This window comes from Sander vitreus, chromosome 16, assembly GCF_031162955.1.
Source record: "Sander vitreus isolate 19-12246 chromosome 16, sanVit1, whole genome shotgun sequence".
NCBI classification, from domain to species: Eukaryota; Metazoa; Chordata; class Actinopteri; order Perciformes; family Percidae; genus Sander; species Sander vitreus.
This window is the reverse complement of record NC_135870.1, coordinates 24542022-24567718: the sequence shown is the minus strand read 5'-3', so window position 1 is coordinate 24567718 and position 25697 is coordinate 24542022. Positions and strand designations below refer to the sequence as shown.

Genomic DNA, 25697 nt, shown 5'->3' with positions numbered 1-25697 from the left:
CAGAGATCACCTGCTCCATACTGATGAGGGACATTGATCGCCGAATGCTACTTTCAATCTGTTAGCGGCTGAGTGGCTGGGACTGAACACACCAGGAGGTTTACAAACTGCTTTTCTCCATTATTCTTGATTTGGATCCTAATTAGTCTCCACAAAAGTAAAGACAGTGAGTATTATCTTAAACAGCAACGTCTATATCACACAGTATGAATGAAGCTAGCTGCTATACAGAAGCATTATACCACTTTGCCACAGTACACAAGTTTCTGTGTTTCTGCAGTAAAGAAAGCTGCAGTTTCAGGACCACATTTCTACAACCCTAGTTAATTCGATTCAATTCAATTTTATTTATAGTATCAAATCATAACAAGAGTTATCTCGAGACACTTTACAGATAGAGTAGGTCTAGACCACACTCTATAATTTCCATAGACCCAACAATTCCAGTAATTCCCCCAAGAGCAATCATTAGCTTCCCTTTTAGGAAGAAACCTCAGACAGACCCAGGCTCTTGGTAGGCGGTGTCTGACGGTGCCGGTTGGGGGTGTGCTGAACATTGGCAATAATAGTCACAATAAAGATAATGCAACAGTGACTACAAATGGTAGTCGTAGTAGTTTATGTCATAACAGGGCACTGAAGGGCGTTACAGGATGTAGCATGGCACAGCATGGTTGGGCGGAGCAAGACGCAGACACTTGGCAGGACGCAGCCGGACACTGCAGAGCATCGCCGGACACTGCAGGGCATTGCAGAGCGTTGGACCACACTGACAGCTCCAACCAAGATCATGGTGCCACCCTAATCCAAGGGAATATTCTGGGCGGGAAAAGAAACATAAGGACTCCGGGGAGTAAACTCCCCAGAGCTAGGTTAGTAACAAGCATTTCAGGGGCAAGGATGCACACAAATGGAAACAGATGAAAGCTATAATAGCATAACTAGCATAACTAAGAGAGGCAGGCCAAAGAGAGGTGCCTGATCGGGCTAGAACTCTCCCCAACCTTGTCCGGGCTGTATCGGCCTGCCTCCCTCTACTCTATTCGCTCCCTAACTATAAACTTTATCAAAGAGAAGTGTTTTCAGTTTATTCTTAAATATGGTGATGGTTCCACGGGAGAGGAGCTTGATAGCTGAAGGCTCTTGCTCCCATCCTACTTTTAGAGACTCTAGGAACCACGAGAAGCTCTGAATTCTGGGAACGTAGTGCTCTAGTGGGACAATAAGGTACTAAGACCTCTTCAAGATATGCAGGTGCTTGACCGTTTAGAGCTTTGTAGGTCAGGAGAAGGATTTTAAATTCAATCCTGGATTTTACAGGAAGCCAATGCAGAGAAGCTAATACAGGAGAAATATGATATCTTTTCTTAGTTCTTGTCAGAACACGTGCTGCAGCATTCTGGATCAGCTGGAGAGTCCTAAGGGATTTATTTGAACATCCTGATAGTAAGGAATTACAGTAGTCCAGTCTAGAAGTATCGAATGCATGGACTAGTTTTTCAGCATCGCTTTGCGACAGGATATCCCTAATTTTGGCAATGTTATGAAGATGAAAAAAGGCTGTTCTTGAGGTTTGTTTTAGATGGGCATTGAAGGATAAATCCTGATCAAAAATAACTCCTAGATTTCTGACAGTAGTGCTGGAGGCCAGGGCAATACCATTCAGAGTAGCTATATCTTTAGATAATGAAGTTCGGAAGTGTTTGGAGCCCAACACAATCACTTCAGTTTTGATTGAGTTTAACATCAGAAAATTGTAGGTCATCCACGTTTTTATATCTTTAATTCACACATGTAGTTTAGCTAACTGACTGGTTTCATCTGGCTTGATTGACAAATATAATTGGGTGTCATCTGCAGTGAAAGTTAATTGAATGTTTCCTAATAATATTGCCTAGAGGAAGCATATACAAGGAGAAAAGAATTGGTCCAAGCATTGAGCCTTGAGGAACGCCATGGCTAACTCTAGCGTAATTAGAGGATTTATCATTGATATTAACAAATTGAGATCGATCAGAGAAATAGGACTTAAACCAGCTTAGCGCGATTCCTTTAATGCCGACTAAATGTTCCAGTCTCTGTAAAAGGAAGGTATGGATAAGACAAGTATGGAGACAAATCCTTTGTCAGCAGCCATTAGAAGGCCGTTAGTAGGCCGTCTCTGTGCTATGATGCTTTCTAAATCCTGACTGAAAGTCCTCAAATAGACATATAATAATAGAATATTCCTATGTAAAAAGTCACATAACTGATTAGCGACTACTTTCTCAAGGATCTTGGAGAGAAAGGGAAGGTTAGATATAGGTCTATAGTTAGCTAAGATCTCAGGATCGAGGGTAGGTTTTTTCAGAAGAGGTTTTATCACAGCTACATAACCTGTTAATAACGACATTGATCATATCTAGTAATGAAGTCTTAACCATGGGTAACGCTTCTTTAAGTAGCCTCGTTGAGATGGGGTCTAAGAGACAGGTAGATGGCTTTGCTGAAGAGACCTTTAGCATTAATTGTTGAAGGTCTATAGGAAAAAAGCAGTCTAAGTATATGTCAGATCCTGTCGTTCTTTCTAGCACTCCTGCATTCAAAGATGAACCGTTAGAAGTTGAGGGCAAAGAGTGATGAATTCCATCCCTAATTGTTCTAATTTTATCATTTAAGAAACTCATGAAGTCGTCACTACTAAGAGCTAGGGGAATAGATGGCTCAGTAGAGCTGTGACTATCTGTCAGCCTGGCTACAGTGCTGAAAAGAAACCTTGGGTTGTTCTTATTTTCTTCTATTAATGATGAGTAATAGTCTGATCTGGCATTTCTGAGGGCCTTCCTATAGGTTTTCAAACTGTCTTGCCAATCTAAACGAGATTCTTCCAATTTAGTGGAACGCCATTTACTTTCAAGTTTTTGTGAAATTTGTTTTAATTTGCGAGTTTGGGAGTTATACCAAGGTGCTAGTTTCCTTTGCTTCATCATCTTCTTTTTGAGGGGAGCAACAGAGGCTAAAGTTGTCCGTAGGCAGGCCGTAGCACCGTCTACAAAATTATCAATTTGGGAGGGACTAAAATTAACATAAAGGTCCTCTGTTATATTAGAGCACGACATTGAGTTAAATGCTGTTCATATCTTCCTTAAATTTAGCTATAGCACTGTCAGGCATCTAGTGTAGAAGGTTTTATTTAATTTTGTATAATCGGATAGTAAGAATTCGAAAGTTATTAAAAAATGGTCTGATAATAAAGAATTCTGTGGAAATACTATCAAATCTTCAATTTCGATGCCATATGACAGCACAAGGTCGAGGGTGTGGTTATAACAGTGTGTGGCCTTATGCACACTGACTGAAACCAATTGAATCTAGTAGTGAGTTGAAGGCAGTACTAAGGCTATTGCTGTCATCGTCCACATGGATATTAAAATCACCTACAATAATTATTTTATCAGTGTTTAGGACAACACATGACAAGAACTCTGATAATTAAGATAAAAATTCGGAATACGGGCCTGGCGCTCGGTAAACAACAACAAATATAATTGGCTGTAATGTTTTCCATATCAGATGTTGAAGATGAACTGAAGACTTTCAAAAGAGTTATAATTTAGTTTAGGTTTAGGATTAATTAACAGGTTTGAGTCAAATATGGCTGCAACTCCTCCTCCTCGGCCTGAGCCTCTAGGAATTTGAGTATTATTATGACTGGGAGGAGTGGCTTCATTTAGACTAACATATTTTTCATGGCCCAGCCATGTTTCAGTAAGACAGAATAGATCAATTTGATTATCGGATATCAAATCGTTTACCAATAAAGCTTTAGAAGACAGATCTAACATTTAATAGTCCACATTTGATTTTCCTATTCTGTTCTATCGTTGTAGTGGTTGTTTTAATTCCAATTAGGTTGTTAAGTATAGCACCTCGTTTGATTTTACCGATCTCAGTCGGGTGACATTATGAATGGGTTGCTGCTCCAAAGGAAGCACAGAGGAGCGTGTAGCGCTGTACCTCTGATTACTGATATTATTGATTCTTACTGGAATGATATAGCTAGTCTGTGGGTTAGCAGAGTTATTTGTAAAGGAGTGAGAGCTTATGGGAGAATATGACTGAGAGGTGTGCTTGTGTGTGTGTTTATGGGGTGCAAACAGTCAATCTAAGGTCTGGGTCTGCACCCACGGCATGTCGCAAATTCTCACATAGCATCTGGCTGCCGCGTCTACTGGGATGAATCCCTTCCCTGCTGAACAGGGAGCCACATTCCCAAAACAGATTAAAATTGTCAATAAAACCTATCTTGTGGATGTTGCATGCATGCTGGAGCCAGGTGTTGAGGATGAGTAGTCTGCTAAAAAGGCATACTCCGCAACCTCGAGATGGAAGTGGGCCCGAAATAAAAATCAACTTCCCAGTGCTTTTTAAAGCTTCAATGAGGGTGTCAAAGTCTTTCTTTGTGCGTTCACTCTGCTGATAGGACATGTCGTTATGTCCACAATGGACCACGATGCGTTTAATAGACGTCGGGAGTGAGGGTATCAGGTCCACAGCTTTAGCCAGGATGTCTGCAACTTTGGCTCCAGGAAAGCAGTGTGTGACAGCATTAAAAAAACGTATATCCCGGGTGATGGAGTCACCAATAATTATTGTGGTTGGGGGGAAGAGCGGACGAGGGGTGGGGGGGCGTGAATGACCGGTGGCAGGAACAAAACAGCCAATATCGGTTGCAGATGGACAAGGAAAAGAAGAGGAATATTGCTTACCATTTGGTGGGGGAGATTGTTTTTGAGGAACGTTGTCATTTGGCCAGTTCAGGCAAGGGAGGCCACCGGACCGTCTGACTACCGCATCCCTCCGAAATTTTCGCCATGAGGCAGCGGTCCTCCCCGTTGACAACCGCAGGTCAGTCGGCTTTGGAGCGGAGCAAGCCCGGGTAACCACGTCGGCCGTTACCGGGGGAACATTCGGCTTCGACAGGGCATTGAAGCGACTGGAGAGGCTGAGGGCAGGAGGCGATGGAGCCCTACCCGAGGCTCTCTTTCGGCCGCAAACCACTTTAGTCCAGGATGGCCTGATGGTCGGTGTCGAACTAGAAGATGGATGTGGGCAGGCGGATGGGTCCCAATCTACAGTATCCTAGAAGGCCGCCGAGAGAGTTGTGATTTGAAGCGACTGATTTTGAGCAACGTCCAGATAGGCGGTTAACAAGGCATCTTTGTTTTTAAGTCTTCGGAAAGCTGAAGAACTTCTTCCCTAAGGTCAGCAATTTCTTTGTTTGCATTTTCAAGCTGTGTGGAAGTGGGGACTCGCCAGGTGTGGAGATAGCCATGGAGCTGGCGTTAGCCTGAAGCTAATGTTTAGCTACTACTCAATTAGGGAAAAAGTGCGGTCCTCCACGCACAAGTATGTAGATTTGCGTAGATGCTGGCTCTTTCTAGAGACTAAAGGCTACCAGGGGGCTAAAAAGAAACAAAAAACTAAGCAACTAGTACAACATTTTTCTCGAAATAACACTATTTTCCTCCGTCTGTCTTCTCTCCCTCACACTGCGTTAACTTTAGTTACCGAACAAAACTGGAATACTGCACAAGCATCAACACTTAAAGTTAGGTTCTACCCTGAAAATCTAGGGTTCTTCAAATGGGGTCCTAGGAACATGCTACTTGAAAGATTATATTAAAGGGACTACCGTTTTAATCAGTGTTGCTACTATGTAGCTTCTGGCCACCTGTGGCAGCACTGACAGCACCGCTGACTCAACTTGGTGTGCGAGGAAGAAATCCTGCGCCATCTTTGATTTTACATGAGGCCATTGTCAATCTGCATTCTTGTCTGTACAATACTTTTTGGATGTTTCACGAGTCCACGACAACCATAGGAACCATGGACTCTTGAAACAACAAAAAGTATTGTCTGTTGTCTGTTTAGGCAAGAACGATCCAAATGCCCAAAGTGTTCATGCTCTTAACGTCAAGGGTGTTATGGGAGTTGAATAGTGTGAACTTGGGGTAGTATTCCAGCATCCATTTCATATGAACCGGCAGCTATGGTGAAGGTTGATCAATCCTTAGTCTCTGCAAAATAGTCTCGGGAAGGAACTTGTTTTGGTGGAACATTTGCACCCCGCAAAAGAAAACGTCACATGCAATATTATATGAAGGTAACTGTTCACACAATACAGTAAGATGAGCTATTTAAATTAACTGGATACATGGTGAAACGTAATTTGCTCTTACCAGTGTATCACTGTGTACTTCGTCCACAGTAATCCCTCCAATCAGTCCCAAAACGTTCCAGTTAGAAAGTAAATGCAGTAAACATATTTTTTTGTAAATCTTCACAATCATTCCATACATGAACCAAGCAGGCCTGCCTTATTGCACAATTCAAATTCCATTTTTAGCGTGTAGCTTGCTAGCTCGAAGGCTATTGTGGTTTCCCGTAGCGAAGGGATTTTGACAACAGCAACACACAGAGAGCAGACACGCAGGATATCAGGCTTTATCCTGGAAATGTACTTCCGTTGATCCAGACTACTCAATCGTCCTAGAAGGCAGTTGCGTTTTTCGTCCTCAGAGGATTTAATATTTTTTTCTGAACCGCCTTCAGTTATGGTGCACTTAAAGCAATGACCAGCAGCAAGCGGTGCCATGAATGCTTTAGGACTTTTTTGCACCGGGCTTCACCTTGCAGGTTGCATACAGTCCTAACTTGTTTTTAGAGTTCTTATGCAGCCTGAAAGAAAAAAAACTGCAGGCAGACTGAGGGTTGAAAACTGTTCTTTGATTAACAATATTCAATCTATGTTAACATTTACAGTTAATATTCTCCTAAAAATATATATATATATTTTTTTATACTTAACCCAAACCACATAACTAAATCACAGGTGGGAATCAGGATGCAAACCCCACTCTGTCCACCACCCCCTAACAAATTTGGAGTGTAGCACTTCCCTCACTCAAAAAGAGCAGCGCCACAAAACATAATCCGAGATGCAATTTCCAAGCAGCAATTTTGTCTTCCTTCAAAGCGTATTTGATACAAATAGAGACAGGGGTGAAATAAAATGTTTCCCAATTTACATATAAAATGGCTATTTACATTCTCAGAGCCTGAAAGGCCTGAAGAAAAATGTGTAAAAGCAACGCTTTTAGGGTGCTAAACAGTCACATTTCCCTTGTTCTTATTCATTAAAGGACTTTTTTTTTTCCTGGCTTTGAACTGCTCACGGCAGTTTCAGTCCCATGCAATATGATTAAAGTAGACTTATATTATTATGTATAAATTATCTTTTCAACATACTCTACTTGGTAGCACAGTGGCCTTTTTGTGTGGAGTTTGCATGTTCTTCCAGACTTTTTTTGACATACTATTCTATGACTTTTTTTAATGATTTTTTTTCGATATACTAAGACTTTTTTATGACTTTTTTTTGACACACTACACTATGACCTTTTTATCACTTTTTTCTCATTACTATACTATACTTTTTTCAACTTACTATACTATTTTATTTCGATATTCTATCGATTACTTTTATCACTTTTTTCAATATACTATAGTATGATGTTTTATGACTTTTTTAAGACTATATTATACTATACTATGACAGGCTACAGTATTGCTTGCCATACACAAAGCCTTCGTCTTGAAGCGTGAATACTTATTTGCAATCCCAAAACGGTGTTCTCTTCAAGCAATAATCCAAGTTCAACAGCTCCAGTATTTTTTTTCTGCGCTCAAGTATTTTCCAAACATATGCAACAAATGTCAAAAAAACAAATAAAATGAATAGATCAGATGAACTGCATCTGGGCTTATTTATTTTTCTATGTATTTATTTGCACCCCTGCTGGTAATTTGTGACAGGCTTAGTAACAGTCCCCCATGCGTTGTATGTTCCCACCCCATCTTTTTAAGTAGATGTTTGCAACGGACACTTAAATGATGACGGAGTGAGTCTTAATGGATGTTATCTTATTAAGTGGGAGGGAGATGAAAGAGAGCAGTTGTGACTGGTGAGAGAGGATGAGGAATGAAGGAAGGAGCAGCAAGAGGTGAGAGAGTAAGAAGAGGATGAGGGAGAGGGAAGAGGATAAGGAGGAGAAGATTAAATGTGTAAGGGGAGAAGTAGCAGGAGACGAGAAAGAGGTTTTGTGAAACTTGAGGAGCAATAAAAGCAGGAGGACAAAGATGAGTGAGGGGACAAGGAACACAAGAATGAAGAGCAAGAGATAAATGACTAAAGGAAAGTAATCGAGAGAGGAGGTGAAGAAGGAGGGAAGAAAAGAAGGATGAGGAGGAGCAGTGGTGGACTGGTTCTAAGTAACTCAAGTACTGTACTAAAATACAAATTTGAGGTACTTGTAATTTACTCAAGACTTTTCTTTTCATGCCACTTTATACTTCTATTCGCTACATTTCAGAGAGAAATATTGTACTGTTTACCAAGGTTATAATTGTTAACGAAAACGAACGAAATAACGAAAAAATATTGTCGTTAACTGAAATAAAAATAAAAACGAGGCATTACAAAAAAACGATAACTAAACTAAAACTGTAATGTCTGTTTGCAAAACTAACTAAAATAAAATAAAGTTATCGAGTAAATGTCCTTAGTTTCGTCTTTTTCGATCTTTCATAAAGCAAATAATGACCATGACATTTCCTGTAGACGTGTATAGTTTCCGACTGGGAACCCAGAAATTCCGACATTCCACGTCAAATTGAACACAACATGTCCTTGGCTCCGTGCCTCTCACCTGGCATCAGCGGTACCGCAAGTCGGAAGAAAGCGGAAGTCCTATTTGATTATGACTGCGTCAGATAAAAGCGCCTTGCAGTGGAAGATGGTAAAATATGTGGTCAATTTATTACAGGGAAAAATCCCACAATTTGAAAGTACATTTGAGAAGCGCACACAAGCTAGGAGTCTAACCTAGCTTACCTTAACAAGGTAAAGGAGAACGCAAAGCCCCCTTTCCCCGAAACAGAAGCTAACCCCGGTAACGTTACGGACAAAACCCGCTTTAAAAACTAATTAAAACTAAACTGAATTTGAAAACAAAAAGTCAAATGAAATAAAAATAAAAACTAATGAAAAATGCAAAACTATAATAACCTTGCTATTTACTCCACTACAATAATCTGACACCTTAAGTTGCTACTTACTTAACAAATTAAGATTTTTGCACACAAAACACACATAGTTTATAAAATACAATGTTTTCTTATAAATAAAACTGCCCAACAATATACAGGCCTACAAGTCCAGTGGAAATTATTTGCCAATTAAATGCAGAACTCTTATGATCATTTCCAGTTTCTAAAATGTGAGGATTTTTTCGCATTGAGTACTTTTTTTATACTTCAAGTACATTTTCCTGATTATACTTACATTTACTAAAGTAACATTTTCAATGCAGGACTTTAACTTTTTTTAACAGGGTGGTATTGGTACTTTTACTTAAGTAAAGGATTTTTATACTTCTTCCACCGCTGAGGAGGAGTATTGGATTGGCAGTGCATGGGCAGCTGCAGGTCATGGAGGCCACAGCCAATCCCAAAGATGGGAGTATCTGACGGGGACCTTCCTGAAAGAGGAGGTGATTTATTACACAGGCCATAAATCAGCATGTCTGACCTCCCCTGCACACAGCTCACGCCCCTAACTGTTTACTCTGCCGCCCCGGCTATCCATTATGTGGCAACTGTCAGACGCAAACAGCAGCAGATACAATGATGATACGCGGGTCTGAGTTGCCCGGGGTGTGGAGATGGTCTGCTAAATGATCACTGGTTCAGCCAACTGCTTTTGTTGAAGTTGCATTTCAAGTTGAATGGAGGTCACCTGTGTTTTTATGTTAAATACCTGTATCTGGAAGGGCTAATGAGTGGTTGGTCAAAGAAGGGCAGGGGACGAAAATCTGTTTACTAAAAAATACCTTCTAAATGGTTTTGACAAATATGTTTGGGAGGAAACATGCTGTGTGGATTCTGTTTATTGGCAGTGTTTTTTTTTTTTTTCCAGTCTACATCCAAAGATCTTTTACTGCAAATAATTAGTAGAGTGGGGGTCCAGGTGCATGGTGAGCGTACAAGGTGCAAAAAAACTTTTGCTTTGCTGAAAAGTATCAATTTTGTTTTACCCAACTTGATAATGACATGTTCTACTGATTTGTTTTGTGAGCTTGTTCCGTGTTTGTACCATAGACTGTAAAAAATAATGGACAAAGTGCATTAAAGAGAAGTCTGTTTCTATATGAGAAAATGACCTTATATCTCACTTGCTTTATTACCTTAATAAACATTTACATAATGAGTTTATGGTCTCATTTGCTACTTTCAAGTCTTCCTCAAAACAGCATGATGTTCCATTTACTTTAAAATAGACAATAGCGCAGGGGATGCTTTAGGGGCGTGGCTACAATCATGAAAGAGGCTTAGCAATGCTAACCATGGCCCTGTGGACATTAAAAAGAAGTTAACTTGTTTTTTGGGTGTTGTCCATGTTTCCATCTTGAACTTCGACCCTCTCACTGTGGGTTTTCACTTCGTCAAAGTTAATTGGAACATTTTGGTCGCCTTAAAATGTCTTGTTCAGCTTCCTGCCAACCAAGCTAGCTAGTTAGCGATAGCGTTAGTTGGTAACTTATAGCAAAGTTTGCAGATTTTCTGTACTGCCGTACATGCAGATGAATGGTGGCAGTACCCGCAGGTCGGCGTTTACCCGCAGGTCGGCGTTTATGGTGCGGTAAATCGCAACCGTAAACAACACTGGCTTGGCCGCGTCATCCTCCACATTCGGTTGCAAAAAACCAAGATCGCCAAGCACCAGGTTCCAAAAGGACAATCCACAACCAATGTGTGACGTCACTGATGCTACATTCATTATTTTTTACAGTCTATGGTGTTTCCCCACATACGAGTGCATGACTGTGTGCTGCTGTGTGTATATGCATATGTTGTATCGAATTAATTCAACCCCACAAGTGACAGAAGCAGAGATTACAAAACTAAAGCCACTGGAAGATTCCTCCTGCGGTCTCTGCAGGTCTCTCAGTGTTTAGTTTAGATAAGATAACCTCACACACTTTAGCCAATCAACCTAAATTATCTGAAAACTGGAGAATGTAAACATTGACTTATCTCATGGCTGATGAGGGGCAAGTTTGCTTTCAGGTAATGTATCTGTGTCCCTGCTGTCATCAGGTGAACAGTCTTTACCTTTTATAAAAACAGAATGATAAAGAAGTTGCTAACAATGTTTCACCCCTCAGTGGGCTATCTCGAGGATTATGAAGGGACTAAGATTGGTCCATTTAATGTATTTATTTGAAATGCGGCCACTGTAGATTGACCCACATACAGAACCACATTGGAATATTTGGTGCAATTTTTGATTGTCTCTTGCTTAAAGTTTGAAGTCAAGCTTGCAGCATGGCTGGCAAAGTCAGTTGGTCCACCACTAAAATATTAAAGGCTAAAATGTCTCAACAAGTTGAATAGCTTGCAATGAAAATGGCGGGGCTACAGATATTTACGTTCTCCACAGGATGATCTCTGACTTTCCATCTGGTGCCACCATCAGGTTAAAACTTTAATTTAATACTAGCAAAACCATCACTCCCACATTAGCTGTGTTAGCGTTACTTAGCTAACGTTAGCATGCTAACATGTTAAACTACAACGGCAAACCATAGACTGTAAAATAATAGACATGGCATCAGTGACATCACCCGTTGGTTTGTGGACTGCCGTTTTGAAGCCTCGACTTTGGCGATACGGGGATCGCCATCTTGTTTTTTAGCAACCTGATGTGACGATTTTTGACATGAGAGTGGAGCTGGGGAGGATGAGATGCGCTAAGCTAAACGCTAAAGAGGGAAAATTGCCGATTTTCAACCCTTCTGAAGCGAGTCATCCAGTGGACATTTACTGGTGAGCAAACACGGACCTTCCGGGTACTGGCGCCATTCATCTGCATGTACGGCAGTAGAAAGAATCGGCAAGCTAGCGTTAGCGGTAGATAGGTAGATCGGTTGGCATAACGATGAACAATACATTTTTGGGCGACCAAATGTTTCACTCAACTTTGATCAAGTGAAAAAGGGTCAAAGTTTAAGAAGAAAACCAGACAACACCCAAAAACAAGTTGACATTAGGTTAGGGTTAACATTTCATATGAAAGTACTGCTGGCTGTACCACACAGACCTGAAAGCAAGGCATTTTTCCGTTTACCATTTATTGAGCTAGGATACTGCTGCCCCAGAAAGTCTGAAACCAGCCATGTCATACTGTACAGAAACCATGACCGTTCATTATGGTTGGACAGTTAGCATTTTAGTAAAGCCTAATAAAGTGACGTTTGGGACTTTGAAATGAATCCCCTTTGCAAACACATACGTGAACTTTTTTGCCAGTTAGTAGGCGTTTTCACCCACCCTCTTTACAGTAGGCATATCTATTCTCAATATCAAAATGTTCTTTTTTAACCTGTAGATTGGACACTGAACATGTTGGCCCTTTGAGGCTCTGTTCATATCTGTCACTTTTTTTTCTTTATTTTAAATATATTTTCTTTATTGAAGCAATGAACAGGATTTTTTTTTTTTTTTGTGTTGCTATGGCCAACCTTTTCAAACATCTGGCACAAGCCTCCTGCCTGACCATCTGCAGTAATTGTCATGTGTGTTTGTGTAGCCTAAAGGCGGGGCATTGTGTGGTGTCAACTTTTTTGGCTCATTGCAGTTGTTTACATATCACTACCAAGCCGAGCTTGTCAAGAGTTCAGTGTCGTGGGTTTTCATATTCAGGTGCTCTTTCTCAGAAGCAACAGCGTTGTTCATGTTTCTTTTATTACCACACAGCCAGGCTGGTGGATTTATTCGTAGTAGAAATTTAAAGGCTGTGACATTACACCACACCATCAGTGCAAACATAAAGGACATGATTGCGAAAAAGAAATACAGTACACGACTTCACATACAATTACAGTCAGGCCGACTTTTGTGTATATATCAAATACACAGCTTTTGGGAATACCAGTATTTCTGGTTTCAGCGCTTGTGTGAATGTGCTCATATTATTTGACTGTTGCTGCTACATCAACAAGAAGTATATTTCTGTGTCAGTGTCAGGGAAAAATCACAAAACGTATGCATCACAGCTCTGTTAAATATTTGTTAAAATCCTCCACTCATGAAACAGCAGACAGTATTTTTCTCACTTTTATATCCATAGCTAACCCAATGGTGGAAAGTAACTATGTATATTTACTCAAGTGCTGTACTTAAGTACAAATTTGTGGTACTTGTACTTTACCTGAGTCTTTTCTTTTCATGCCACTTTCTACTTCTACTCTACTCTACATTTCAGAGAGAAATGTTGTACTTTTTAAACCGCTACATTCATGTGACAGCTTAAGTTAATAGTTACTTTACAAATTAAGATTGTTGCACAGGAAACACATGTAGATTATAAAACACAATGTTTCATTATAAATTAAACTACCCAACAATATAATGGCCTACAAGTGCACCTGAAATGATTAAACACACAACTGTTTGGATCGTTTCCAGTTTGTAAAATGTGAGGCTTTTTCTGCATTGAGTACTTTTACTTTTAATACTTTAAGTACATTTTCCTGATTATACTTACATACTTTTACCTAAGTAACATTCTAAAAGCAGGACTTTTTATTGTAAAAGAGTGTTTTTTTGGTATGGTATGTACTTTTATTAAAGTAAAGGATCTGAATACTTCTTCCACCACTGCCATAACCTCCCTCTTTGCTGTGTGAGCTCGCACATAACAGCAGAGGTCCCCTGCCTTAAGGACATCATCAGGATGACATCATTTCCCTACTATAAACCTCATGGGAAGAAATAGAGCCCCATGTGACCTGCAGCGCCTCCTAGTGTCTGAATGTCAGCAGCACAGGATGGTGTGAGTTCACAGGATAATGAGCTGTAATCAAATAATCACAATGAGGTGCTTGGAATCCAGTTAGCTCATATCAGCAGAGACAGTAGCCACATTCAGATGGAGCAAATTAAATCATGAGCAGCACGCGGTCTGGAGCAGCACGTGTGGGTGTGTTTAGCCACGCATGAACTCCCTCACACAAATGCACTCGTAAAATAAAAAATGCACAAATGTAACACTGACACATATATGAATACTATGCACTTTAGCACCAGCATGATGCCGTTTTTAGGATCACCTACTTGACAAATTAGTTATTGTCACAACTCTGATCAAGCTCCCCTCCTGATCAGGAAATACAACTTTAAATCTTAAAGGTTGCTACCGGTTCATAGAGACCTGCTTATTATACCGCATAATACAAAAGTATGCTATGCATACAGGATGGTGCCACAGAAAAAAAGCCATGGAGTTATTAAAATCCAAATGGTTTATCACCCTGGAATAATGGATGCAAAGTACCACATTTCATGAAAATGTTCCTGTTAGATAATACATATCCTGAGCCAAAAGACAAAAAAAACAAAAACATTTTGGTTAGAGTATGGAGCTAAAGTAAAGTTTATTTATGTTTTCATAAAGGTAATTATACTGAAAGGGTTCATCTTCTGGGGAGCATGTCGATTGGATTTTGAAATGTTTTTCTTTTTTGGCAGTTCATGGCTTCATTAGATAGCTGATTTAAAAAAAAAAAATGATGACAAGAAATGAGGGAAGAGAGATGGGAAATGACAAATAATAAATGCCAAGGCCAGAATTGAACTGGTGGCTTACTATCTTCCATCCATCCATCTTCGTCCGCTTATCCGGTATCGGGTCGAGGGGGTAGCAGCTCCAGCAGGGGACCCCAAACTTCCCTTTCCCGAGCCACATTAACCAGCTCCGACTGGGGGATCTCGAGGCGTTCCCAGGCCAGGTTAGCAATATAATCCCTCCACCTAGTCCTGGGTCTTCCCCGAGGCCTCCTCCCAGCTGGACGTGCCTGGAACACCTCCCTAGGGAGGCGCCCAGGGGGCATCCTTACCAGATGCCTGAACCACCTCAACTGGCTCCTTTCGATGCAAAGGAGAAGCGGCTCTACTCCGAGCTCCTCACGGATGACTGAGCTTCTCACCCTATCTCTAAGGGAGATGCCAGCCACCCTTCTGAGGAAACCCATTTCGTCCGCTTGTACCCTGGATCTTGTTCTTTCGGTCATGACCCAATCTTCATGACCATAGGTGAGGGTAGGAACAAAAACTGACCGGTAGATTGAGAGCTTTGCCTTCTGGCTCAGCTCTCTTTTCGTCACAACGGTGCGATAAATTGAATGTAATACCGCACCCTTTGCCACTGTGTTTTTGTGAGTTGTTTAACTACCTCAGCAACTTCCACCAGGGAAATTGACAACAATTCCCCATCATCCTCCAGCTCTGCCTCTACCATAGAGGGCGTATTAGTCGGATTTAGGAGTTCCTCAAAGTGCTCCTTCCACCGCCCTATTACCTCCTCAGTTGAGGTCAACAGCGTCCCATCCTTACTGTACACAGCTTGGATGGTTCCCCACTTCCCCCTCCTGAGGTGGTGAACGGTTTTCCAGAAACACCTTGGTGCCGACCGACAGTCCTTCTCCATGTCTTCTCCGAAATTCTCCCACACCCGCTGATTTGCCTCTTTCACGGCAGAGGCTGCAGCCCTTCAGGCCCTTCGGTACCTTGCAACTGCCTCCAGAGTCCTCTGGGATAACATATCCCGGAAAGACTCCTCCTTCAGTTGGACGGCTTCCCTGACCACCGGTGTCCACCACAGTGTTCGTGGGTTACCGCCCCTTGAGGCACCTAAGACCCTAAGACCACAGCTCCTCACCGCAGCTTCAGCAATGGAAACTTTGAACATTGTCCACTCGGGTTCAATGCCCCCAGCCTCCACAGGGATGCACGAAAAGCTCCACCGGAGGTGTGAGTTGAAAGTCTGTTGGACAGGGGCCTCCTCCAGACGTTCCCAATTTACCAGCACTACCCGTTTGGGCTTACCAGGTCTGTCCAGAGTCTTCCCCCACCCCCTGACCCAACTCACCACCAGATGGTGATCGGTTGACAGCTCCGCCCCTCTCTTCACCCGAGTGTCCAAAACATACGGCCTCAGATGAGCATCCCTATGTTCGAACATGGTGTTCGTTATAGACAATCCATGACTAGCACAGAAGTCCAACAACAAACAACCACTCTGGTTTAGATCAGGGAGGCCGTTCATCCCAGTCACGCCTCTCCATGTGTCTCCATCATTACCCACGTGCGCGTTGAAGTCCCCCAGCAGAACTATGGAGTCCCCGACTGGAGCCCCATGCAGGACTCCACTCAAGGTCTCCAAGAAGGCCGAATACTCCGAACACTTGTTTGGTGCATACGCACAAACAACAGTCAGAGTTCCCCCCCCCCCCCACAACCCGCAGGCGTAGGGAGGCGACCCTCTCCTCCACCGGGGTAAACTCCGACGTAGCGGTGCTCAGCCGGGGGCTTGTGAGTATCCCCACACCCGCCCGGCGCCTCACACCCTGGGCAACTCCGGAGAAGAAAAGAGTCCAACCCCTATCCAGGAGTATGGTTCCAGAACCGAGAGGTAAGCCCCACCAGATCTAACCGGTAGCGCTCCATCTCTTCCTCCTTACTATCTTTTACGTGACAAATACATGATCTCACCATGGCGGTATTACTCCTAACACTCCTCGCTGCTGTTTTTAATGAGCTAAATATGCTACTGCTAGTCCCACAGTGCCAGCTAAATTCCTAAAAAGCAGCGAATTGTGTAATGTAATGTCACCTTATACCGTGTATACAAGAGCACGTGGTGCTAACTTCTCCCAGAGAACACAAGGAGTCCACATTCCACAGGCCCAGCTTGCCTCGGACATCCAGACAGGGGTCCTCATTAGCAGTGACCTCCCTGTTAATTGCTCTTAATTTCACATGAGCATGGTGAACTTCAGCACATTAGGGTCAGGGGTCGTGGCCTGGCTCTCGTTAGCTCCATGAGAGGACACTGGCTACATTTTGTATCCTGGTGATTGAACCCTAAAGCTGTGGCTTGTCCTCGATTCAAAAGAGTCTTTTCAACCCTAAGAGTTTACCCGACCCTAACACTCAGCTCTGTTTAGAGCCAAAGAGCTTTCAGAGAGAGGGGCGCGACCCCACGCCTGAGCCGGACGCTATCAAGAAGATGACGCACTCCTTTGGTTCCTTTTACTAATTCATTTATTCCCTCCATTAACCCTTTAAAACCCTTTGGAGGAACCATACGTTAGCAACGCTGGCTGCTCACGCTGAACGGATGGCAGGGTTTGGTCAGGACTGAGTTGCCTTGACAACATTTGGATCAAGCGCCACCAGCAGGTTGACATCTTTGATTCAGAGTGGAATGTCTTGGCAACTGTTGGATGGATGTGACATCTGTTACAGACATTCATGTCCCCCTCAGGGTGAATTCTAATTAGTTTGGTGATGTCCGGACTTTTCATCTAGAGCTGCCAACAGGCCAACATTTCAAGTTGTTTAATGTTAAGGAAAAACTCAGGAGCAGCACAGTTCATGTCACATACGTGAAGACTATTCGGGAGACCTTGATTAATTACACAGGACCATTAAATGAACACTCAATTGAGGAGAGAATTAAGCAGGCAGTACAGTTTAACCATGATGTGTTGTTGTGCAGTGCCGTCCCAACTCTCTGAAGTTCCTGTCCTCTTGAAGGTGCATTTAAACTCATGCTGGAAGCGTTACGTTTAGCTGAACCTTTAAGGTAAACAAAGAAATTGCAGGCGCCTAAACACAGATGCTAAAGCCTAGTTCAGCTTATCTTTCTCTCTGGAAAGTATGCTAAAGTGTGGCCACCGACCTCCAAAAGGAGACAGTCCTGAGACAAAACATTCCCTTATCATACAGCTGCCTAGATTCCCTGAATCTGTACAGAGACAATAATGAACAGTTATTAGAGACTGGCCCAATATTCTCGTCCCCTGACCTGTGACTTATGAATGACCTGATGTTGTCTAAGCTGATGCATTAGTTGTTCTTTCATATTTCAACCAAGTACGCCATTGCCTTGGATTTGAGCTCCAAAATGGGTAAATCAAGAGTCTTCAATTCTATTAATTTCCTTAATAACTTAACACTTACATGTGTATTCTTAACAAGTTTAAGAACGATGCTCATGCATTTCCTGTATTTCACCTTTACTGAGGCAAAATAAAATAGGCTGGTGGCCAAAAAAGTTAACTTCAGGCCCTGGTGGGTGGTAAAAGGATAAAGTAATTAACCCTACCATAGTAGTTTATGTATCCACTAAGGGGGAAGCAGGAACAAGCTGTAGACATGACATTCGTGTATAATCACCTTTTAAGTTGATATGAACTTGTTTCAATCAGGAGAGACTCCGTTGCAAACATTTATTGATAAGATATAACCAGTAAGTACAACATAATTATTTGGAGATTAGAGTCCATTGTAAAGGGGTAACTATAGAAAGCTAATGTTTAGGAAAACCAAACATATCCCCCAATGGAATCTAGACACTGGTGGCTGTGAGAAAATCCGAAGACGTAAAAACGAGCTGTCAACCGGGAGAAGACCGAGAACACCGTCAAAAATGCCTGGAGGTAGAAGGGGAGGAGGCGGGTCGCACTCTCGTCTGAAAATACAACTGACAGAAGCAGGAGAGAGAACAGATTTAAAACATGGTAGTATGCTGTGATTGGTTAGAACATAAGTGCCCGATTCTAATTGGTATACAGAACCGTAACACCCACTGCCCAGCTGATCAGTTAAAGAGAAGAGAGACAACGTAATAGAAGTCTTCCTGACAGAATTTACGCTGAGCTACATTTCAATCAGGAGAGACTCCGTTGCAGATATGCAAACATTTATTGATAAGATAGTAACTATAATAATAACCAGTAAGTACAACATAATTATTTGGAGATTAGAGTCCATTGTAAAGGGGTATCTATACAAATCTAATGTTTAGGAAAACCAAACATATCCCCCAAAACTTGAAAAGTTAAGTGATTAAATGACAAGAATAAACATACCTTAAATCCGCCAGAATCTGTATGGTGATACAAAACATGAATGTGATAAATAATCAGTGAATAATCAGAGTAATAAACACACTGAACCATACTAGAACATAAGCCACACCCCAAAAGGCATATGAAACAATACGTTGTTGCAAAACAAAACCTCGGCAATTCAGGCCGGAACAAACACAAAAAACTTCTGCAGATATAAAAACAAAAATACTTATCAGCAATTCAGGTTGAACACAAAACTAAATCTAAACAAACAAAACCTCAGCGATTCAGGTCGGAACAAAACAAAAATAATCAGCAATTTAGCTGAACACGAAATTCCGGCAATCCAGGTAGGAACAACCACAGACCACTGCAGTTACAACAGCACCTGTAATTATAAGGCAAAACACATACAGCAATTCAGGCTGAACATAACACAAAACATCAGGAATTCAGGCAGGAACCAAATAGAAACAAAATAAATCTAATTTGATCAAAATAGTAAAATACATCAGTACCATTGAGAACACCACCCATCCATATACCACCAACAGTTATATGCAATCTTACCACAATCAAGGTTTAAGAGATCTCTGGTTATTGATGATGTCTTCTACATCAGGGAGAATATATGATGAGTACACACACACACAGAGGAAGCCCACCGTCCAAGTTGTTGTAGAGAAGTACTGAGACCCCTTGACTACCAGCAGTAGTACAGCCCCTATTCTAAATGAATGACTCGTATAATGCTGTGGTGAAATGTTAGCTTTGATAAGGACTAGTTTCAAATGCTGGTTAAACCAACATTTCGGCATAGGGAAATCTCCAGGAATAACAAATAAGAGTGACAGGGTACTACTCTGAGACCTGTAAGATAGATACTTAATCATAGCTTTAAATGGGCAAAACTGTGTGTCAGTGCGGGCAACAATGATTGAACCAGCGCCTCCACGTTAAGAAGGCTGAACACAAAACAAAACCTCGGCAATTCAGGCCGGAACAAACCCAGAATCTCTGCAGACTTTAGTACATTTAAAATCAGGTACTGTTACTATTACTAAAGAAGGGTTTTCATTGTACTTTTACTAAAATGAATATATGTCTGGTTATTTGTACTGAGATTCAGTACTTCCTCCACCACTGTTCAGAGATCAATACACCACCACCAGTTATATGCACGCTTACCAGGATTATGCCTAAAAGATCTCTGGTTTGCGATGACATCATGAATGTAAGAGGAGTAAACAGAGGAAGACCATATGCCGAGTTATTGCTGAACTGAAATATAGCCGGGAAAACCTTTAGTATGAGCCTAGGCAATGAGTAGTTAATCTTAGATTAAAAGCAATGAAAAGAAGCAGTGTATCTGCGACTTAGAAGGTTAGTGTTGTAAGGAGTACAACTTGAATGAGGTCAAATGTCATGAGTTAGCTGCGTACAAGGTCAGTGATAACGTCACTTAATGCACTGCATAAATGAAGAGTTACAATAGAGTATTTACCCATGCTGCGAGAAAAAACTGGTTAAACATGCTGCAAAGAAGAAGCAATTTGAACGTGCAATATATGAAGTATAGCTGGCCGTGCTGCAAAGACATAGTGTAAAACATGCTCATAATGAGACATTGATATGATGAGATCTATAGGGTGTAGCAAATATGAGAATCCCATTGCAAAGATGAATTCTGTTTAAACATATTGCAGAGATGAACTGTACAACTTGCTGCTAAAATTCGATCAATAACATAAGACATAAGCCTTTTGCCCAGTAAGATGGACTACCACCACCATACTTAGGATAGGGATTCCCCCAAAACTTAACTCAGCAAAAGAAAACGAGTGCCACACATGTATTATTAATATAGAGCCTTAGTAATACCCAGATACCAATTGACGCTAGTGTGGTCAAGACAGAGAAGCCATCCGCACGATGACGATTATGCGAAGCAAGTGATTACCAACCACAAACAAAAATAATTGTGTCGACATGCCCAAAAGTAATCTTAATAAGTGATAGAAAGTGTCTGGGTAGATACGCAAAATACTCACCTTCAGCGGGCATCGCAGAATCTAGGTAAAAAGTAACAAAATCAGACATAGGATACCAAGAAGGATCCATGAAATAGGACGGTGCGATGACCCTAATGCTGATAGGAGGACACGCGACCCATACGTACCATGCTGAGTTTGGCGCGCCCATGAGTAAAACAACTCACTTTAATGATGCAAGACTAACCGCCGAGGCCAGCCATGACCGAAAGTGAATACAGAGTAGTGATTAGAAACCTGGGCTGCCACCGGTTCCAACACATCTACTGGGAATCAGTCAGAATCTGATTTGCAGGACTCGCACCAATATATTGCCAACATAGGAAGCTTAGTGGAAATGAACAACACACATCTTTGTAAATAGATTTAAATAAAATGTAAAACACCATGAGGCCCCCACAGATATGAGATGAAAATAAAAGGAAATAGCTGATACGAGCAATGCAGCTTGTTAGTTTGTACAATATAATATATGCTGAGAATACTTGCTTTGAAACACGTATATGAAATATAATGAAAGTGCGCTACCCACCATGAGTGAGCATAATGCACCAACAATAGTAGCAGGCAACAACGACAAGTATATTTATGTACAAATGCAGAATATAAGTGCCTTATGCATTCTGCTGACGTCAGCATGACTACTGACAAATTACACGACTGCTCCGAAGACAAACCTTAACGTGTCATTCCCTATCGAGAAAAGAATCTTACACCTGCCCAAGTATTAGAACAGTACTTAAGCCCAGAAACATCACGAATATGGGACAAAAACACTTGACACCAGTAACTTACATCTGAAGCGTTAAAGACTTAATTCTGACATTTTATCTGAAGAAACACAACAATGTATAAATGCTCCATAGCTTGTATCTCACGGTGTGCTCCATACAGACGTTTTATTGTAAAAAGGCTACCGTTACTTGGTAAGATAAATACTAATGTTAACTAGCATTCTAGTTAGCAACAATTACCCCTTGCCTACATTATTCCTAGCATATAACTCAATCTCCGTCTCTGCAAGATTGAAACGACTGAGTTTACTCATGCACAGCCACCAGAAGACTACAACTTCAGACAGGCTGCTCATACCACAACTACGTCGGCAAGCTCAGTTTTCAGCTGCGCAGTAGCGCTCAGCCCTAACATACGTCACTGTCACCATCCAGAGCTAATACATCCATGTCCAGAGCAACATCTGTTGAAAAGCTGAATCCACCGTAAATGCGCACTTGAACTTTAGAACGTAGCTGAAATGATAGAGCACGCTAAAAAAGATGTTGGAAAAGCTAAAAAGCAGCTTGCCTAGTGAGCCCATAGAGAAAAGACAATCCCGTCTAAGTGCACAATTAACCTTAATGCATGTATAGAAGTAAAACGACGTCCCCGGGTTGTCTCTATCATAGAATTTACAGTAAATAGGCCTCAGAGACGCAGAGGAATCTGCGGCAGAAGCCAGAGTTTAGACAGAGCCCGGAACTCCAGACCACAGCAACCTGATCCGCGTTATTGTTGGGCGGCAAACATGAATGAACAAAATATGCCCGATGAGATAACTTAACTTATGGAGGGGTTGGATGATCCAGCTGAGTTGAACATGCCGGTTCCTCTGCTGTAATGAATCCGACCAAAGTACGTACAACGCCGGCGGCTGGAGGCCAGCTGTGCAGTTCAGAGCTGGCCGTGCGGCGAGTCAGGAGCTACAAACGAGGCAAAATCCCCGGGACTGCAGTCATTTGAAAGTACTTCTACTGCTAGTACTGCTACTGTTTGCACCCGTGTGCATGCGCCAGGGCTACGGAAAAACTGCTTGCAGGACAAGCGTGAGAGAGAAAATCCTCTAGGATAGACATAATTTGCTACCACGCGAGGCACGGGCCGGAAAAGGTGAAGTGAAATGCTCTTAGCCTGAAATGACACACACCGAACCAGACGCAACACAGAAAAACACTAATGCCATAAGCCAACAACTACTAGTAGCACTCGCACTCTCGTCTGTAAATACAACTGACAGAAGCAGGAGAGAGAACAGATTTAAAACATGGTAGTATGCTGTGATTGGTTAGAACATAAGTGCCCGATTCTAATTGGTATACAGAACCGTAACACCCACTGCCCAGCTGATCAGTTAAAGAGAAGAGAGACAACGTAATAGAAGTCTCCCTGACAGAATTTACGCTGAGCTACATTAGTGGACAGTTGCCTAAACATCCAGCAGATCCAAAGCAGTATTAGCATTCCTTTTAGGCGATTTGTCTTTCTGGCCACCTGGCGTGTCTAAGGGCGCTTTCACACCTATAGTTCGGTCGACTTTGTGTGTTTCGGTAGGTGAAGTCGGAACATTGTTGCATTTTTTTTTATCTGGTTCAGTTAGCATTCACACTGCACTTTGTCAAGCGCACCAAACATTGTAAACAAATTTGCCCATTCGACAGAATTACTGGACCATTACGGAATATCTGCGTGAAACTTGATGACACTTTCCTGGTCTCAGAAATAATAGAGCAACACCACATTTATGCGGTCTTGGGCTGTCTGGTTTTGCTTTGTTAACCATTGTATTTTAGGATGCCTATTGTAAGCTTGCAATTAGCCATAGAGGCTAATAAACTAAACTAAATTAAACTGGTTTGCTTTGGTGTTTCTAACTTAATATGAGCAGCTGACAAGACTTTTTCAGTTTTTGAGCATTTCATTCTTTGAATGAGACGTATCAAACGAGAAGGAGGGCCATGATGGCATGGGAGAGATTATGATGTGTTGTCTGTTCCTCTATTTGGGTAGGATCACATTCTCAAGTGAACCAAACTCTAGTGCACTTGGAAGCAAACTTAAACCCAGTTTATCGTGCGGACCAGAGTTCGAACCATCCTAAACCAACCGGACTATCTGACAAAACGCTCCACGGTTGTGTTAAAACGGACCAAACAGCTCAAGTGTGAAAGCAACCTAAGTCCAATATGTATTCTCCTTTAGCTCTTTCTTTTGACTTCTCCAACTCCTGAAGGAAATATCTGGCTCTTTAGTTGCTAAATGCTCCTCTATGTTCACCAGCTGTGTGTGTTTCTGGGCAAGTGGTGTACAGTGGGTTTTTAGAGCTTTGTCTCTGGAAACAGCTACAAATGTAAGCAAGGCTATGAGGTGAGGGTGAACTAAAAGTGAAAATGTGTGTGGCTGAAAGATGCTTTACAGCTCTGAACAGAACGTACTAAAATCATATATTTGGCGAATATTAAAGGAAAATACAACAGCTTGGCTAATGAATTAATCACCGTAACCCAACATAAATGACGACAGGCAAGGAACAGATGAACCTCTTTGACCTCTCATGGGTGTAACAGCCGAATCTGCAAAGGTGGAGATGAGGCCAAACAGCTTTTTACATCCAAATAGTACAAAGAATGTAAATGCAAAGATTGAGTTACTGAAAACAAGCAAGCAGCAGGGCACAGGGTGTTGTAAAATAAACCTTTCCTTGGAATTTATTAATGTTTCTGCTGTGAGTTGATCAAATAAATGGTAGATTAAGTTCCGCGGGGAGAGAGAAGAAGAGAATGATGAAAGTCAAGTTGAGTCAAAGTTGATTTTAACGCTCCTTTAACAAAGTGAGTTTGTCTTTATGGTGCAGGACAGGACAAGAGTCATAAAGCAAATATATGCTGCTGTATTCTTCTACTCTGCCTCATTTCAGGAGGAAATATTGGACTTATATAGACTACGCTACTTTTGTTATACAACTATAGTTGGTAGTTAGTGCAATTCACATAGAAAAAAATAAGATCAGCTTGTAAAAGCGGCTCATTTTAGTCTTTATTGTCCCACTTGGGAAATTTGGCATGCAGCACATTAAAACAGACTCAATATTAAGAGAATAAAAAAAGATCACTTATAAAGCGTAAAGGTAGTAAAAACTAATTAAAAAAGTGAAATGAACAATAAATAGACCATATAAAAAAAAGAAGACAGGGACTATCGTGCTTGTAACTACGGAGGGTGCAAATTAATTGCTGCACTGCAAATTAAGTGATTTTATTGCACATAGTAAAAAGGTACAGTATTGCACCTGACCCTAGGGGGGGGTTTGATACCTCGACCCTGAAGGTAGCAGCTCAAAGTGTTCATCTAAAGGGTGGTAGCTATTAGTGGAAGTTGTGTTTGCCTTTTGCCAAACTTTTCTATCAGAAATGGGCTGCTGCTCACTGATAATCCTAGGGACCGTATGGAAATGATTGGGGTAGGCGGGGGGGGCTGAATCTTAAATTTAATTTTATAAAATGTATATTTTCGTTTGACCCACCCCCCTAAGATCTCAGTGCAATGTATGTATGGCAAACTCTTTACATTTGAATAAAGAGTTGCTAAATGAATGGGTTAACATCCACTGCATTTGCAAATTATGAACAGGCACAGACGCCTCGCGATGTTTGTTGCCACGCAGGATTCGAAATAACAAAAACAAATATGAAATCAGATTGGATTGGAACCATGTGGGAGATCAGATATCCACGTCACAAACTAGAGAAAATAAACAAAGCCCAGTTATATTAAGAAGCAACCTGTATGTGATTCCCTCCTCCCTTTGTTATAACACGTGCTATGTTAGTGTCGCTCAGCTACAGTGCCCTAC

General features: G+C 41.6%; 1 pseudogene; it reads right to left on the bottom strand.

The window, feature by feature from the left end:
• Positions 1-1093: 1093 nt before the first annotated feature.
• On the bottom strand, positions 1094-21083 carry LOC144531721 (uncharacterized; annotated as a pseudogene).
• Positions 21084-25697: the final 4614 nt, after the last annotated feature.